Source organism: Gracilinanus agilis, chromosome 3 (genome assembly GCF_016433145.1).
Source record: "Gracilinanus agilis isolate LMUSP501 chromosome 3, AgileGrace, whole genome shotgun sequence".
NCBI lineage: Eukaryota > Metazoa > Chordata > Mammalia > Didelphimorphia > Didelphidae > Gracilinanus > Gracilinanus agilis.
The window spans coordinates 340,965,744-340,985,427 of NC_058132.1; the positions used below are offsets into that span (position 1 = coordinate 340,965,744).

The following is a 19,684-nucleotide window of genomic DNA, read 5'->3' on the forward strand; positions in this document are numbered from 1 at the left end:
AAGTAAGAAAAAAGCAATTGATCATAAGTATAAGTGAAAAACTGGATATGCTAGTAAAATGAAGAAAATGCATGATAATATAAAAATTTACTTTTCTAAACACCAAAATGGATGCCTTTTCTCTCATACATTTTAATACACATTTAACCTGAAAGTATTTCACTTTGTCTATGAAGTATAAAAGATGACTTAAAACTGCTGAAAAATTGGTAAGAAGGAAGTTTGTTTAAAAGGTTCACACAGTTAATAACCAGATAAGTCACTTCAATTAAGAACTTGTTTTACAAGCTCTACTTTTCTGAAAAGGTTTAAATGAACCATTTTAAAATTACACCAAGTTTGTTTATGAACAAAACACCAAAGCTTTTCCCCACATCCAAGTTTTCTGGATACAAATGAAACTTGATAAACTGGTAAAACAAACAAAAAAAACCCCAAACCTTTTTCTATCAATGTCAACTTAATACCATAACAAAGTCTAATGGACATAGTTTTAGTGGTTATCTGAAAGTAACTTGAAGACAAAATTAAAATGCTAGTCTGAAAAAGTCACTATTTTATCATTACAAAAGCATTCTTATCTGCTTAGCTCTGCTCTCAGTCTTTCACAGAAAACCCAGAGCCTACATACATAACTGTAGCCCCAGTCATCTCTTTGTTCTTACTGAAATAAACAATGGAAACCAAATATGAAAAATACCCAACTATCTACATGAACATTCAGGCCATGAAAGGGAGAAAGGATAAAAAGGCCAACTGGACCATATTCATATCACTTTATTTAGACCACTGAAGTGTGAAAGTATAAACAAAGAAGTTAATGAGCTGGATCATTAATCCACAAAGAGTATAAATCTTAGTGGCCTACACTTAACCCATTCATCAGAAAAAAATTCTCCAAACAGTTCATAAAGTTACAAAAGCCTAAGGGTCATACACACAAAAAAATTTCTTTAGTTCAGTAGAAAGTACTAAAAGAAATATCACTTTTATTAACTTTCTAATGTGTTCAATTTTTTGGAGCTTTTTAAGATTAAAAGGAAATTAAATGTTTTTATCCACTGACACTAATTTTTCGTCATTTTCTCAGTAGGGGAAAAAAGTATACATTCTAGGACTTTACCTGATTGGTCTTTCCCTTCCTATCAGTTAATTAGTTATATGTTGTTTATTCTCATTCCTTTTGAGAATGAAACTTAATTTTGAAAACTACATATAAAAGGAATTCTTAATATAAGCCTGAAGCAAAAAAGTACCTATGAATAGAATGGATTATGTAAATAAATAACATCCTTCTCAAGTAAAGGAAACAAGGTTTATCTTGGTCTGGAAAATACTAATGTATTTTGTATGATATTTCAGAAAGCTTAGCTCCTTTATTATCTGAGAGAAAAAGAGATTATTTTAATGTTGTAATATCCACCTATTTAAAGACATACATGTTTAAGAAATTAATATGAATCTACAAAACCATGTATTTATTCTAAGTAAGGATGGCATCATTCTCATGTGGTAATTACACTAACACACATTTTAGAATGATTTAAAGTCACTAAAAACATTGAAAATATCTTCTAAGTAATCAAGACAGATCACATTCCTACTTTTAAAATGATGGGATTTGTATTGTTATCTGGAAGGACAAGTTGCAACAATGCTAAGGTGATGAGGAAAAGTAATTTATAAATAAAGCATTATTAAATGATAACTCTGCCAAGGACGGTCCCAAGCCCGGCTGAAAAAGGAGGAGGGTTGGGCGCGAGGCTAGCAACCTCACCCCGTAAAAATCTCACTTGCTACAGAAACTGCAACTTCATTAAGCCAACAAAACCAACGATCGCCTAATCTGGAAGATTGCTCTCTAACAGGGTCCATGACGCGTGCTGGCAAAAGCCAACAAACTCCAGGTCTTTGTTAACAGATGCCTACGTCACATCTTGAACATCAGATGGCCTGAAAGATCTCCAATACCAGACTCTGGGAGGGAACAATTCAGTGTCCCATCAGTCAGGACGCTATGAGAATCGGAGGACAGCGTTGCCGGACAAGCACTGAGCTGGAACCCACCAGGGAGGAGGAAAGTCGGAAGGCCAAAACAGACCTGGCAAAGATATGCCGAAAATGAAACAAAGATCATCGGAATGACATGGGCCCAGTTGGGGGAAGTTGCCCAGAACAGAGTCCGTTGGTGTGAGATGGTTGTGGCCCTATGCTCCTCTGGGAGTCAATAGGAATAATAATAAATAAATGATCTCTTAGTTACCAAATCCAATGGCCTTTTCTTAATCCTCATCCTCTTTGACCTCTTTGCAGCCTTTGACAATGCTGATCACTCCTCCTTGATACTTTCTTCTCCCTAGGTTTTCAAGGCATCACTCTCTCCTGAATCTCCTTCTACCTCTCTGACTGCTCCTTCTCTGTCTCCTTTGCTGGATTCCTCTTCCAGATCACATCTTCTTACCGTAGGTATCCCTCAGGGTTCTATATTGGACCCTCTTCTCTTCTCCCTCTATATTAATTCACTTTGTGATTTCATCAGCTCCCATGGATTTAATTACCATCTCTATATTGATGATTCTGAAATCCACTCTCCTTTTCATTTTTGTGTTTACCTTTTTATGCTTCTCTTGAGTGTTGAATCCAATACTCCAATTTCTTTTTCAGCCCTGTCATTTGTCAAGAATGCCTGGAAATCCTCTATTTCATCAAATATAAATTTTTCCCCTGGAAGATTATGCTTAGTTTCCTTGGGTATATGATTCTTGGTTATAATCCTAAGTCCTTTGCCTTTTGGAATACCATATTCCATGCACTCTAGTACTTGAAGAAGCTGCTGGGTCTTGTGTAATCCTGGTAATCCTGATTGTGGTTCCACAATATCAAATCCACTATTTTACCCCAAACTCTCTGCTGACCTTGCATTTTCAACTGCCTTTCAGACATTTCAAACTAGAAGTCCAGTAGAGATAGATTGTATGTCCAAAAACAAATTCACTGTTTTTTGCCTTAAAGCTTCACCCTATTCCAACCTTCTCTATTACTGTAAAGGACAACATCATCCTTCCAATCTCTTAAGATCATAACCTGGGAGTCATCCTAGACTCTTCTCTCTCTCTCACTCCCCATATTCAAACTGATGACAAGGCCTATCAATTTCAACCTTTGCAATATCTCCCCAATGTGTGCCCTTCTCTCCTCTGACACTGCCACCTCCCTGGCAGAGACCCTCATCTACTCATGCCTTGATTACTGCAACAGCCTGCTGATGGATCTGCCTACCTCAAGTCTTTCCTTACCCCAATGTATTCTCTATTTGGCCATTAGTGATTTGATTAAAGCTCAGGTCTGATTATATCACTGGCCAACTTCCACACCTGATAAACACTAGTGGCTTCTTATTGCCTCCAGAATCAAATATAAAATGCTCTGGTTGGCATTTAAAGGCCCCCATAACCTAGTCCCCACCTGACTCTGCTATCCTGACCCTCTGTCTCACTACTCATCCTGACCTTATATCTCACTTCTCAATGTATTCTTTTCAATCCACTGACCCTGACTTCCTGGCTGTCCCCCCCCCCCCCAAAAGACACTCCATTTCTCAGCTCCAGGCATCTTTTCTGGCTGTTCCCTAAGCCTGCAATGCTCTCCCTCTTTCGCTCTGACTACTAGCTTCCCTGTTTTCTTTTAAATCCATCAAAAAAATCCCGCCTCCTACGAGTAGACCCATTCCTTTTTCATTCTACTGCCTTCCCTCAGTTAAGTATTTGCTACTTATCATGGACTTGGTATATATTTGTTTTGTCTCTCCCATTAGATTATAAGCTCCTTGAAGGCAAAGATTATCTTTTGCTTCTTTTTATATCCCTAGCATCTAGCACAGTGCCTCATTATCTTTTTGTTGTTGTTTAGTCATGCCCAACTGCATGATGTCTTTTAAGATTTTCTTGGCAGAAATACTGGAATAATTTGCCATTTTTTCATCCAGCTCATTTTACAGAGAAGAAAACAGACTAACAGGGTGAAATGACTTGCCCAGAGTCACACTACTAGTGTCTTAGATGAGTCTCCCTGACTTCAAGCCTGGTGACTCTAACTACTGTACCACCTAGTTGTCTGTCTGACACATAGTAAATACTTAATAATTGTTGATAGGTTGACTAAGGAATTTCCCCCCTCCCCCATCCTGCACTGTTTTCAAGTTCCAAATTTGGGAATAGTTAGCAAGAGAACTACATGTAATCACAAGCATTGGATAAACATAAGGGAGAAGTAACTATGCTGCTAGCTAGTATGCAAGCTAAGCAAAGCCAAAAAAAAAAAAATGTCCAGTCAATGAGTTTCCCACTTTACTAATAAATATAGAAAAACTGCTGAGGAAGATCTGCTATGTACTAGGCTGTGGAAGTGGGATAGCCAGGACAACAATACCTTCTGCCAATCATGCAGGTTCTCCACACTACATGACAACCAAAGCAAAATGGCAGAAGCTTAGCAGATGCCAAGGAAAACAGCACAATCAAAAGCATACTGTCCTGCCTCAATTATAGAACAATAGGCAGCACGACAGGTAGTAGTGGAAGGAAAGTTCCTCGAGAAATCAGAAGATCTGGATTTAAGTCTTAGCTTTGCTTCTACCTGGCTGTGAGATCGTAGAAATATCCATTTGGTGAATGAGAGGTCTAGCCAAAAGTCATCCTCCAAAAATAAAGTGGTCAAAGGATATGAACAAGGACTTCACAAAAGAAATGAAAATTATTAGTAGCCATATGAAAGAATGTTTGATAAAACTAAATAATCAGTGAAATGCAAATAAAAACACTCATATACAGCAAATTGGAAAAGATAAAAGATGGGTATAGTCAATATTAGAGGTATATAATAAGAAGACAGGCACACTAGGAGTTGTGAATCATTGAAATCATTTGAAAAACAATTTGGAATTATACAAATAAAATGACTAAACTATACACACTCTCTGGCCTAGAAAGTCCATTACTAAAACTATTCCTCAAGGAGGCCATTGATAAAAAAAATTCCCCATATGTTATATATATTCTGAGTGCTCCACTGAATGGCCATTCCTGCCTTTCTTCTGCTCCTTGGACCTTCCCTAGTCCTTGAAACACAACAATATTGAAGAATATTACATAAAGCAATAATAGCAGGGTTTGAGAGGATTGACTCCAATTTTCAAAGAAGTTCTACTGTGAGTAAAATGCTGTCAAACAGCATCACATACTATAGAGAAATTTTTTGTGAAAGGAAGAGTCAATCAGTGTGGCAAACTTCATTATTATCTTATTTTAAGAAATTATCATAGCCACTCCTTCTGCAACTACCACCATGATTAGTTAGCAGTCATCAACATTAAGGCAAGTTCCTTCACCAGGAAAAAGATTATGACTTGCTGAAGGTTCAGACAATGATTAGCATTTTTTGGCAAGAAAGTATTTTGAATTAGTGTATATTAATTTATTGATATTATTAATATATAAATTAATTTATAAAATATAAATTAATATATAAAATTAATATATAAATATATAAATTATTAATGTATAATTATTTATATAGTGTTTTTTAGACATAATACTTATTGCACACCTAATTGTAAGGTGTAAACATAACTTTTAAATGCATTGGGAAGCTAAAATATTTGTGACTTGCTTTATTGTGATAATTGCTTTACCTCAGTAGTCTTGGAATTAAACCCAACAATAACTCCAAAGTGCCTACAGTAGCAACCACTAGTAGGTGTCCGTTAATTGGAGAATGATTAAGCAACTGGTGACACATGATTAAATATTTCACTATAGGAAATGGCAAATATGATTAATATGGATAAGCATAGATATATAAAATTAATGTAAAGTGGCATAGAGTCAAGAAAACAATATACATGACAACTACAATAAGACAAAGGGAAAAAATACCACAAAACAATCAAAAGTGAATGTTGCAGATTTAGAAAGAACAAACAAGGCCACAAAGACACTTCTGAAGAGGTTAGAGGTCTAGTGTGAAACACTGCATGCCTTTTCAGATTTATGTGCTTATGGGTGTTGCTGATTTTTTTCTTATAAAAATGATTTGTAATATAGGGTGTCTGAGAATGTGAAGGTGGAGGGATATAAGGAAAAATTTTGGAGATGTAAAAACAAAAGTTCAATAAAAATGAAGGAAAAAAAAGGACAAGGGCTCTGAATTAAATGACCTTTGGGTCGAATGATCTTCTAACTCAAAGACTATAAACTATGAATTCCAAGGCTACTTACTATGTTCTACTTATTGGCAGCATTGAAAGTTATGCTAACTCAATGATCAAATTGTTCCTAGCCTAGTTTATCAATCATTATTGGGGGAGGTTCTATTGTGAGAGGCTTTTTTATGGAAGGCTTCACACAATCTGCAGCTTTTCTATTACCAGCTATTTAGCACAAACTCATACCTGTGGTGTTTGTACTCTTACAATAATAAACTGATAAACATCACATATAGGCAAGTGGGGAGAAACTGAAATGAAATGGTCCATTCCCTTTTACTTATCAGGACCTATGCAAATTGTCTTTATTTCATTAAGAAAGTTATCAATAAAATCTTGACTCCTTTGTCAATCTCCAGTGATCAACCTGTCAATGTGTTGTTACTTTAATTTATTTTAATAAATGCTTTTAATTTTCTTTGGCTTGAATTTAAAGAAAAGAAAAGAAATTTCTTAGTCTGGAACTTTAATCTCCTCCCAATCTGGCTTCCAACTATCTTTCTAGCTTTGTTTCATATCTCAACTTCATAGAGTTGTTATGAGGATTAAATAAGTTGATATATGAAAACCATTTTTAAAATCTTGAAGAGATACAGAAATGCTATTATTCTAGGAGGTAGTTAGGTGGTGCAGTGGAGATATTGTTGTACCTGGAGTAAAGAAATGCAGAGTTCAAATCCCAACTCAGATACTTACTAGTTTTGTGACCCTGGGCTTAAACTTCTGTTTACCAGTTTCACCATCTATAAGATGGAAGCATCTATCAAGGCTATTATGAAGATAAGGAGAGATAATATTCATAAAGTGCTCGGCAAACCTTAAATGCTATCATCATCATCTCCTCTAGGGTTTTTTTCGTTGTTGTTTTTAATTTTCTTCTTTTTTCACATTAGTCACTCCAAGTTCTCCTTGTAACTTTCTGACCACTCTCCTTCACTGGATCTTCATCTAGGCCACACTCTGTCCTGGGCCCTCTTTTCTTATTTCTCCATACCTCTTCATATGGGACCTCATCAGCTCCCACAGTTTCAATAATCATCTCTACAGAGAAGATTCTCAGATCTACTTGCTTAATCCTAATCTCTCTTCTGACCTCCAGTCTCAAGTCTCCAGCTGCATATTGGACATCTTGAAGTTCCATTGCCATCCTTAAGCTCAACATGCCCAAAAATGAACTCATTATCTTTCTCCCCAAACATTCCTCTTCCTAACTTCTCTGGTACTGTTGCAGGAACCATCATCTTCCAATTGCCCAAGCTCAATTCCCAGATACCACACTTGACTCCTCATTCTCTCACTCCCCAGAACCAATCAGGTTACAGCCCTGTAGTTTTTCCCTTTATATAACAATCTTTCCTCTACACAGCTCCCAGTCCAGTATAGGCTCTTATCACTTTGTGTCTGAACTTCCTCAGTAGCCTTCGGTTGGTCTTTTTGCCTCAGGTTTTTCCCTACTCCAACTGATCTTCCTAAAATGCAGGTCTGACCAGATCACCCTCCTGTGGCAATAAACTCCAGTGTCTCTCTACTAACTCCAGGACTAAATGGGCATTCATAACCTGATCCCTCTCCTTCCCAGTCTTCTGGACAGCTAGAGGGCATAGTGAATGAGCACCAGACCTGAAGTCAGGAAGAGCCAAGTTCAACTCCAGCCTCAGACACTAACTGCATAACCCTGGCACTTAACCTCTGTTTGCCTTAGTGTCCTCATCTGTAAAATCAGGGATTTTGTGAGGATCAAATGAGACAGTAATAGTAAAGTGCTTAGCACAGGACCTGGCATATAGTAAGCACTATGTAAATGTTAGTTATTATTATTATAATAATGATATCATCATTCTTATGACCTCCCTCCATACACTCTTCAGTCCAGTGATACTGATCCCCTTCTTTGCGATTCCTTGTACATGCAACTCCATTTATCTACTATGAGCATTTTCACTAACTGACCCTGGTGCCCAGAAAGATCTCCTTCCTCCTCCTAAAGCCTCCTAGCTTTACTGGATTCCTTCATGTCTCAATTAAAAGTTCTACTGTCTTCAAGACGCCTTTCCCTGTCCTCCTTAATCTCGGTCCTTTCTTGATACTACCTCCAATTTATCCTATATCTATTTTGCTTGTACATAATTGTTAGCATGTAGTCCTCCCATTAGACCCCTTCAGAGCAGGGACCTTTTTTGGCCTCATTTGTATCTCCAGCACTCATTATGAAGCCTGGCACATAGGAGGCACTTAAAAGTTAGTCAGTTGACTGACCAAAGTGCTTTGCTACCAAGACTGTATACTATGTGTTATTCATCTCTCTTATCTTTAGCATCCAGCACAATGCCTTTCTTATACAGAAATGACAGCCAATCAAAATTTTCTGAATGTATGAAAAATAAATTTGAAAGGTCTACAAAATTGTCTGAGGATATTATCCAGGTAGCATCTATAGACAACTGGCACATACTCTAAGAAAAGATCCCCAAGAAGTAACATATGGCAGAGAGACTCAACTCTAACCAAGCATCCATAAAGAAACTATAAAGGGCAGAGCCCCAGGGGAGGGGGAGGCTGAGAGCAGGGAGAGAAAGGTGGCTGAAGGGACCTCCCCACCCCCAGGCCTCTCCTCCCCAAAGGCCTGGCTGGGCAGGGTGGAGATCAGAGAAAACCTACCTTTGCTGAAGTCCTAGTACTTGGCACTCAGCAGAAGTGATTCAGTCCTGGGTGAATGACCAGGAAGGAAGAGAGGAATTCTATTTCATTATAAGGCCTTTAACCATTGGCTGGAGAAATGGGTGGACAAGAATTGGCTGGCCTTGACCAAGTCAGTGAAGGGAGCTGTTCAGAAGAACTCTGAGAAGTACCTTAGTGAACTAGCTGAGCAGCCTGAATGCAAGATCACAGGCAACCAGAAATGCAAGCATGATAAGATCAACCACGTGCAGAAGACCTACTCAGAGATGGATCCCACAACAGCAGCACTAGAGAAGGAACATGAGGCAATTACCAAGGTGAAGTATGTGGATAAGATTCATATTGGAAACTATGAGATTAATGCCTGGTACTTCTCCCCATTTCCAGAAGATTATGGGAAACAGTCCAAACGTTGGCCCAGTGAATACTGCCTCAAATACATGAAGTTCAAGAAGAACTATCATTTCCATTTGAGGCAGTGCCAGTGGAGACAGCCACCTAGTGAGGAAATCTACGGAAAGAACAATATCTTGGTGTATGAAGTAGATGGCAAGGCCCATAAGATTTATTGCCAAAACCTGTGTCTGTTGGCCAAGCTCTTCCTGGATCACAAGACCCTGTACTTTGATGTAGAACCATTTGTCTTCTACATCTTGACAGAGGTAGACAGACAGGGAGCCCACATTGTGGGCTATTTCTCTAAGGTGAAGGAGTTCCCAGATGGGAATAATGTGGCCTGTATCCTGACTCTCCCCCCATATCAGCAACAAGGTTATGGCAAGTTCTTCATTGGTTTCAGTTACAAACTGTCCAAGGAGAATACTATGGGTTCTCCAGAGAAGTCACTGTCAAACCTTGGCAAACTGAGCTATCAGAGTTACTGGTCCTGGGTGCTACTGGAAATCCTGAGGGACTTTCAGGGTACACTATCCATCAAAGACCTCAACCAGATGGCCAGCATCACACAAAATGACTTCATCAGCACTCTGCAGTCACTCAACAGGGTCAAGTACTGGAAGGGGCAGCATATCATCTGTGTCACACCTTAAGAGTACCCAGAACAAGAAGTCACCCATAACAGTGGACTCTATTTGCTTCAAGTGGGCACTACCCAAGTACAAGCAAGTAAAGCTGTCCAAGAAGTAAGCGGTGTTCTGATCACCCCCTTGCGTCCCTACCCAGCAATGGTCTTAGACTTGGGAGGGATTCCTCCTTTCCAGTTTGTAAATACGTAGACTTCTCTGCCTACCTTCAAGCCCTAAATATTTTTTTAATAAAAAAGTTTTAGCTTGTCAAAAAAGAAAAGGAAAGAAAAGAAAAAATCTATAGAGGGCTAAGAGTCAGTCACAAAAATTCTACTGAGAAGTTCTTCACATATTATTGAAGGTATGAAACTTCATGGAAAGAACAGTAGTGTAGTGAGAAAAAGAAAACAAGAATCAGAGATAAAGGAGAAAGTGAAAATATGAACAAAGGGAAAAACAAACGAAAAGGAAGAAGCTTTGCTATGAAGAAGAGACTAGAAAATAAGGCTTCTTGAACAACCAGAACATCCAGAAACTCCAAGGTAAAAGTAAATTATTTCCATTTATAAGTTTTTAAATGGGAAAAATATTAAAACTCAGAGGACTATAAAGAAAAGATTATGCAATGCTGAATTTGAATTAAAAACTAATTTTAAATTAATATCAAAAGAAGTTGTTCTCATAGTGAATTAATAAGTAGCTCAAGATTCATGAATTGCTTTGTAAGCTGCTCAATTTTTAAACAATTTTCCAACACCAGTTATCCAGCACACTGAAAAGCAGAAATCCATTTGTTAAGAGAAGAAAATTTCATTTGGGTATTTTTCTTTCTTTTTATAAACTCTTGTTTATCTTAATAACAACCTGCTGTCAAATAGAAGGATAATATGGGGCCAAACATTTGCTGAATTATGGAGAAAGCAAGAGAATTCCAGGAAAAAAAAATCTACTTTTTTTTCATTGACAACCCTAAAATATTTGGATCCTGTGTGATCACAACAAACTGTGTCAAAGAGATGGGAGTATAAGATTATCATATTTGTCTCCTGAGGAAATATATGTGGGTCAAGAAGTAACAGAACTGAATATGGAATAACTGATTGGTTCAAGATTAGAAAAGAAATAAAGGTAAAGTCATATATTCTCACCTTACTTATTATATGCAGAGTACATCATGGGAAATGCCAGGCTGGATAAATCAAAAGCTGTAATTCATAAAGTCTCTGAGAGAAAAAAAATCTCTTGATATACAATATCACTAATCGCTCTGATGGAAGAAAGTGAAGAAGAACTAAGAAGCTTCTTGATGAGGGTGAAAGAGAAGAATGTAAATGCTGGCTAGAAGTTTAACATTAAAAAAAAACTAAGATCATGGCATCTGATCCCATTACTTCTTGGCAAATGGAGAAGAAATGGAATCAGTGTCAAATTCTCTATTCTTAGGCTCAAAGATTGCTGCAGATGCTGACTTACAGTCATGAAAATTAAAAGATGTTTGCTCCTTGGAAGGAAACCTATGGTAAATCTGGACAAAAAACTAAAAAGGTTTTCAGGGCAGTTAGATGGCACAGTAAATAGAATGTGGGGTCTGAAGTCAGGAAGACTCATCTACCCCGAGTTCAAATTTGGCTTCTGACACTATCTGTATGACCCTGGGCAAGTTACTTAACCCTATTTACCTCAATTCTTCATCTGACAAATAAGTTGGAGAAGAAAATGGTAAAACACTCTAATATCTTTGTCAAGAAAACCAAAAATGTGGTCCCAAAGAGTCAGACACAACTGAATGGCTGAACAACAACAAATGGAATCAAAATCAAAACTAAAACTACAAATGACTAAGTAACATAAAAGGATGCAGTAAAATTGTATCAACATTTTGAATTCTGACACCTAGCAAAATTATACAGCAGAGAAATTTGTATCTATAATGCACTTACCAAGTTTCTTCAATTTAGAAAGAATTATAAATTTTAATTTATAATTTCACAGAGAAGTTAAGTCATTTAAATGGAAATGAATTACTGAAAAATAATTATATGTCCTCTAGAGGTAGCAACTGCTTGAGAACCAGTATCATTTAGTAAAAAGTCTTGGAATTAGGAGATCTGGGTTCAGGTTCTGCCCCTGTCAATTATTAGTTATGTGTTATCTCCAATAAATCATTTAACGTCTTTGATTTTCCCAACAGTAATATCAGGATAATAGTTGAACATACATAAGAGTTTGATATAGAAATACTAAACAAGGAAACTTTCGGTGATAGAGGGTGAAGGAGAGTTTAAGAGGTAGGATAATATAAGGGAGGCAACAGTCACGAACAAAATAAAACTAACCATAAAGAGGATATTCAAAGAAAAAAAAAAAAGAAAAAAGAATTGGAGTCTAAGGGAATATCCACCATTGGGATATTAGCTGAACAAATTGCAATATATATAAATGTAATAGAATATCATTGTTGTATAAGCAATGATGGGAGACAACCGCAAAGAATCCTGCATAGTATGAACTGATGCATAGTGAAATGAGCAGAACTGGGAGAACATTTTATACAAGAACAACAATACTGTAAAGAAAAACATCTTTGTGAGACTTAAGATACAATGTGATGACCAACCATAGGACCTGTGATGAAAACCATGTAACTTACTTCCTGATAGAAGGATGATGAACTCAATATTTTTAAAAAGGCGTGCACTTTTGGACATGATCACTGCTTTTATGTGCTTTTTTTGTCTCTATGCTTATTTATTAGGTGGGGTTGGAGAAGAAAAATTTAGCAATGCTAATGTCCTCCAACAAAGTGGGCCATTTAAACAGTTTTAAAGACAGAGAACAGAAAGGGGTTCATTAAAAAAAACAGATAAGAAAAACAGTTTTTAAAAATTCAATTATATTTTATTTTCTGTTCCAAATTGTCTCCCATTCACCCACTACTCCTTTCCTTTCAGTGAGAAAGCAAGAAAAACAAAACCCATTGCAAACAGGTAAAGTAAAGGGAATCAAATTCCCACATTAGCTAGGGAGAGAGGAGAGGAGCCTTTAATTTGTACTTTGAGTCCATCAGCCCTCTATCTGGAGGTGGATAGCATATTTCATCATGAATCATTTGGATTTTGATTATTGTGTTAATCAGAGTTCCTAAGTCTTTCAAAGTTGTTTCTATATTGTTGTTATTGTATAAATCAGTGATGGGCAAACTTTTTAAAGAGGGGGCCAAAGGAAAGGAAATGCTCATCTGTCAGTCTGTTTCTAAAGCAACTCTAGAAGTTTCATTGTATTGTATCCTACTCATTGTATTAGTCAGATTAGGAATGCTGTCACGTGGCTGGTGTGTAAATGGAATTAGCTCTAGCCCATTCATAGTCAAAACTCTACTTACCCCAGATAATATCATCCCCACCTCCCTTAGAGTTACCCACACGTGATAATAAGTAACAAATCAAGAACAAGGGACTGCCCTCTGGGCAGTCCAAATCAGTGTAGAGGCTACCATTTGTCCACTTGAATTAGAGGTGGACCCACAAGACACTTTCTCTTCAAGTATGTTGGTTACTTCCTTATCAGGCAGTTCCAGCTTTGAAATTGGTACTGAAGGTTCTCCGCGGAGACATCAGACTGCTTCCACTCTGAATTGTCACGTGGGTAAGTTAGGCTGACTTCCTTGGCCTACCTTGGCATTTTCAAACTCTGCCTTTTAACCCTCTCTCTCGGTCCAGGCCTCTGCAGGCCTGGACTAGCCTCTCCCTCTCTCTATTTCCTACCTTTTACCTTCGTAATTGTAAATAAACGACCTTAAATCCAATCCTGACTTGGGTCTATTTTAATTATGGAATCAATCTGAATTGATGATTCCTGGCAGCCACTTTAAATATATACCTATAAAATACCTAAAATCTCCCTCTAACACTGGATAGAACATTTCAGGGGGCCACATCTGGCCCTCAGGCTGTAGTTTGCCCATCACTGGTATAAACTGTTCTGCTACTTCTGTTCTAGTCATTTTATATCAGTTCACACAAATCTTTCCAGTTTTTTCTAAAAGTATCCCCTTTCAAAAAGGGGATACTACTTATACAACTACTTATACAAAAATATTTTAGCAACTCTTTTTGTAGTGCCAAAGAATTCAAAACTGAGGGGGTGTCCATCAATTGGGGAATAGTTAAACAAGCTGTGATGCACCATAAGGAATGATGAACAGGATGTGTTCAGAAAAACTTGGAAGACTTATTGATACAAAGTGAAGTAAGCAGAGCCAGGAGAACACTGTATACAGTAACAGATATATTATATGATGATCAACTCTGAAGAACTAAACTATTATCAACAAAACAAGTTTCCAGGAACTCACGATAAAAAAAAAGTTATCTACAGCCAAAGAAGGAACTGTTGGAATCTGATAGCAGATCAAAGCATGCCATCTTTTACTTTATTTCTTTCATGAGCTTTTTTATTTTATGTGTGATATGTCTTGTCTTCTGTCACAGCATAGGGAATAAAGAATATGTATTGCATAAAAAGCACTGGTATAACCTATATCAGACTACTTACCACCTCAGGGAGGAAGGGTCAGGGCAAGAAGGGAGGGAGAGAATCTGAATTGCAAAAATTTAGAAAACAATTGTCAAAAACTTTTTCTACATGTAATTGAAAAAAAAATTTGTTAAAATACAAAAATAAAACCCTCCCCTTTATTATTTCTTATAGTACAATGGTATTCTCACATTCGTATATCAAAACTTATTTAGCCATTCCTCAATTAATGGGCATCATCCCCCACCCCCAGGTTCTAAATTTTTGCTACCATAAAAAGAGGTCATATAAATATTTTTGTGCTTATGAGTCCTTTTCTTCTTTCTTTGATCTCACTGGGGTAGAGACTGAATAGCAGTATTACTGGGCCTAAAAGTATACATAGTTTGATAGTTTTTTGATCATAGTTCCAAACTGAATACTAGAATGACTTGACCAGTTCACAAGTCTACCACTGGTGTATGACCATGCCTGTATTCCCACATCCCTTCCAGTATTTCACATTTCGCATTTTTGTCAACTTTGCTATTGTGATGGCTATGAGGTAGCATATTTAGAGCATTTTTTCATATGGCTATTTATATCCTGAATTTCTTCCAAAGAAGGCAGTTTTTAAAGCTAGGTATAGATTACATTGATACTTAAAAGAGAAAAATAGTATGAACTAGATTTATAGTTACATTATACAATATTCTTTTGTGTTCTGCTATGAATATGGAAATGTTCTTTTATGGAGTGTTTAAGATCAAAATACTAAAATAAATAAGCAAAATAAGAATTATTCTACCTACAGTCCCAAACTTCAATCAAAGGGGAAGAGAGGAGATGTATAGAGAAAGGATTGAAATTACCAAAGCTCTCAGAAGAAAAGAAAACTGTTGAAGACCCCGACCATAAACTTACAAATCAACAGGGAAGGTGTTAATAACAAAAGAGAATATGGTCTTCAGATCAGCTAAACAAGTCCAGAATCTATGAATAATTATTTCAAGACAAAGAAAAATGAATCACACCTCATGTCAATTTTGAAGATAGCAAGGAACCCCAGAAGGATGTTCCTGAATGATTTAAAAGTAAGAGTTGTTTTATGGCAGGCCCAGCAGAATTGACAGAATAGAAAAACTTCAAATCTCACCAAAAAACAAAGAAACAAAGGAAATAGAAAATAAATGATTGGGAATGCAAATACACAGAAATGAAAGACAGTCTAGAAGAAGAGAAGCAAAAGAAAATATGATCTCATTACAAGTAAAACACATTGACTTCAAAGACAATAAACTTTTAAGGAGTATAAGTCTCAGCTGGGAGTCACATAGGAAAAATACAAAGAGCTTTTCCTCAAAATAGACCTAGAAAATATACCAGACTGAATCCAGAAATCTTCTTTCAAAGGTAGGAGGGGGTACTACTGCTGAGCATTCCCATAAGATATTCCAAAAAAGGGAGAAAGGAATCTTACAATCAATATAATCTTCAGGGATGTGGGTGCCTGTAAAGACAATTCATCTAGCCTCAGGAGAAGAATTTGGTGACTCTAGAGGTAACTGACACCCAGAAGAGTGGGAGGATATGGACCCCAGATAATTTCATGACAAACAGGAAAAATGACCAAGGAGAGGGCAAAGGTTAATAATGAACTGCATAGTCAGGGACAACTGAATAATAAGAAAGACTAAAGATGCCCTATGAATAAGGGCCATTAATCAAAGAATAAAAGTCTAGAACAGACAGAATGGAAAGATAAATTATAAATAGAATGGGAAGAAAAAATTATTTTTAGAAAAAGGTACAGAAAATGGCAATTTAAAAACAAATGAATAAAACAAATTGAGAAAAGAGAGGAAAGGGAATTTTACTTGATAATTTAAGAGGGGGAAGAATTTTAAAACTAGGTAATAGAAAAAAGAATTTTAAAAACTCAAGAAGTCAAAAACTAGGGGACAGTGAGGATAAGGGGAAGAGAACTTGTTAAATATATTAAGCTAAAGAAATAAAGTACAGTGTTCATAAAGGAAGAGGGAGAGAAAAATCCTAACTTGGAAAAAAAGATTATAGAGAAATAGAGGGAATTATAATCCTAATGTGGATAACTTTAAATGTGAATGGACTAAACAATTTTTAAAAATGAAAAAGAATAATAGATTGGATAAGAAAACGAAACCCCACAATTTGTTGCTTACAAGAAACATCTGAAAAACAAAGTTGCACACATATTAAAAAGGAGAGATTGAGAAAATTTTGCTATGTATCAGGTGAATAAATAAGAGTAGAAGTTGCAATCAAGCTATGAGACAAAACAAAATTAAACATTCACCAAAAAAAAAAAAAATAAGGAAATTAAGTTATGCTGCAAAGGAACTAGACAAACCAAGATAAATATTGAACTTTTATTTCCAAATGTCTTATCTAAATTCATACAGGAAAAATTAAACTATAAAAAGACATCAACTATAATGCAATAGCTAGTGGCAGAAGATTTTAATGTCTCTTACTTTTTGCTCATCTCTCCCTCCCCCTTCTCCATTCCTAAAGTGAAGATCACTAAACTCGCTCTAATCATTACCTTTTCCTCTGGTCACAGAGAGTTACGTGTAATCACCAATAAAGCTAATCATCTTACCATTAACCTCAACACTTCTGGCCTCTTGCTGCAACAATCATTGACTCTCCATTCATAGATCTTTAATCTCTCCCTCTCAACTGCTTTTTCTACAAGTCTGACCAAAACTGTTCAAAGGCCTCCACTTCTGAAAACAGCCTTCCTTTGGCCATTCTATACTATCTAGTTCCATCCCTTTCTTTTCTCTTCACTTCATCTTTTCTTAACTCTTGAAAACCTAGTTTCCTATTACCAATACACTACTGAAACTGCTCTTTCAAAGATCACTAAACACCAAAACCAGTGGCCTGAATTCAGCCATCATATTCTTTAAAATCTCTGCAGCTTCCAGCACTGCTGACCATACCCTACTTTTGGGAACATTCTCCTCCCTTTGCTTTAGAAACAACATTGTTTTCTTGATCCTTTTCCTTCCTCTTCTCAGTCCTATTGAGTTGACCCTCAACCTTTTCCCAATGTCTTCAGTGAGTATTCATTAAGGTTCTTGTTTTTCTTATAAAATCCTCTCCTTTGACAATCTTACCCATTTTCATAACTTCAAGAATCATGTTTATGTATATGCTTCCAAAATATTCTCTCTAGCCATGACCACTCTTCCAAGTTCTACAGCAGTGATGGCAAATCTTTTAGAAACTAAGTGCCCAAACTTCAACCCTCAACATAACATATGAGCCCTCTGCCTTACCCCAGACAGGGGAGAGAGAAGTGCTCCCATTGAGCTGCTGGGCAAAGGGGCGGGTCATATGAGAAATGTCCTCAGGTGTAGTAGAGAGGGGGAGGGGAGCAACCCCCTTCATGCATGCCTCAGGTTCGCTGGCAGGGTTCTAGACTAATAACTCCAAATAGCTCACAACTTGTCCCACTAGCATTTCAGACTTAACACATAGATTTGAGCCTATCTTTCCCCTACATCTGCTCCTTCTACTCATTCTTTCAATGATTCTATTTTTATTCACCCAGCATCTCATATTCTTAACTTTGGCATCAGCTTTGATTCATCTCTTTTAACAAACTCTCATGAGTTACCTATAGATTCTACTTCCACAATCTTTTTCACATCTCCTCCTTTATATTTCTATAAGTTTTATATCAAGTTTAAAAAATATTTCAAAATATGGACAGAAAGGTCATAAAACTATGCATACCCCTTGACCCAGCAATACCACTACTGGGTTTTTATCCCACAAAAGATCAAAGATAAAAGGAAAGGACCTTCTTGTATGAAAAAAATTTAGGAGCTCTTTTTGTAGTGCCAAAGAATTGGGGGAATGACTGAACAAGCTGGGGTATATGGTTGGAATGGAAAACTATTGTGCCATAAAAAGTGATGAACAGGAATAATTCAGAAAAACCTGGAAAGATTTATGTTAACTGATGCAAAGTGAAGTAAGGAGAACTAGGAGAAGAGTGTATACAGTAACAGAAACATTATATGATGATCAATTGTGAAGGAGTAAACTATTATCAACAAAAGAAAGTTCCAAGATAATCCCAAGGGTCTAAAAAATATTATCCACAGCCAAGAAGGAACAATTGGAATCTGATTGCAGATCAAAGCACATCATCTTTCACTTTATTTCCTTCATGAGTTTTTTATTGCATATGTGATATGTGTCTTCAATCACAACATGGAACATATGGAAATATGTATTATATGAAAACACTGGTAACAATCCATATATAAGATCATTTACTGCCTCGGGGAGGGAGGATGCAAGGGGAAAGAAAATCTAAATTCAAAATGTCAGAAAAGAATTGTTAAAAATTGTTTCTACATATACTTGAAAAAAAATAAAATTTAATTTAAAATATTTCAAGATACAGAGTGAAAGGATCAGAGCCAGAAGAACATTGTATGCAGAGTCTGATACACTGTGGTAAAATCGAATGTAATGGACTTCTGTACTAGCAGCAATGCAATGACCCAGGACAATTCTGAGGGATTTATGGAAAAGAACGCTACTCACATTCAGAGGAAGAACTACAGGAGTGGAAACACAGAAGAAAAACAATTGCTTGAACTCATGGGTTAATGTGGACATGATTGGGGATGTAGACTCGAAACGACCACACCAATGCAACTATCAATAATATGGAAATGGATCTTGATAGATGACCAGTGGAAATGCTCGTCGGCTCTGGGGGAGGGGAAATTTGAGGGGGTAAAGGGGAAATTAAAAGCATGAATCATGTAACCATGGAAAATTTTTCTAAAAAATAAAAAAAAATAGAAAATTTAAAAATATATTTCAAGAGACCTGAACAAAAGGCCAAAGAAACTATATCACATAAGGGGTAGTTGAAGAAAACAAAAATGTTTACTCTTAATTTAAGACTCAAGAGAACATGATCATTAGTCCACATCTAAAGGGCTATCATGTGAAAGGGAAAGTGAATTCTGCCTGTAATACTCCGGAGGACAAACCTAAGATAACTGGGTAGAAGCTCAAATGAGAGAGATTTGGGCTCACTACAGAAAGAACTTTCTAATGAGAGCTGTCCAACAATGAAGCAATTTGCCTAGTAAAATAAAATGTTCCTGATCATTAAAAATGTTCAAGC

The 19,684-nt window shown here is 36.6% G+C and overlaps 1 protein-coding gene and 1 pseudogene across 1 annotated transcript in view; one reads left to right on the forward strand and one right to left on the reverse strand.

The window, feature by feature from the left end:
- Window positions 1–19,684, reverse strand: part of SEC22A (SEC22 homolog A, vesicle trafficking protein) — a 63,174-nt gene that overhangs the window by 14,346 nt on the left and 29,144 nt on the right. The window lies entirely within an intron of this gene.
- LOC123239141 lies at window positions 3,179–10,087 on the forward strand (annotated as a pseudogene).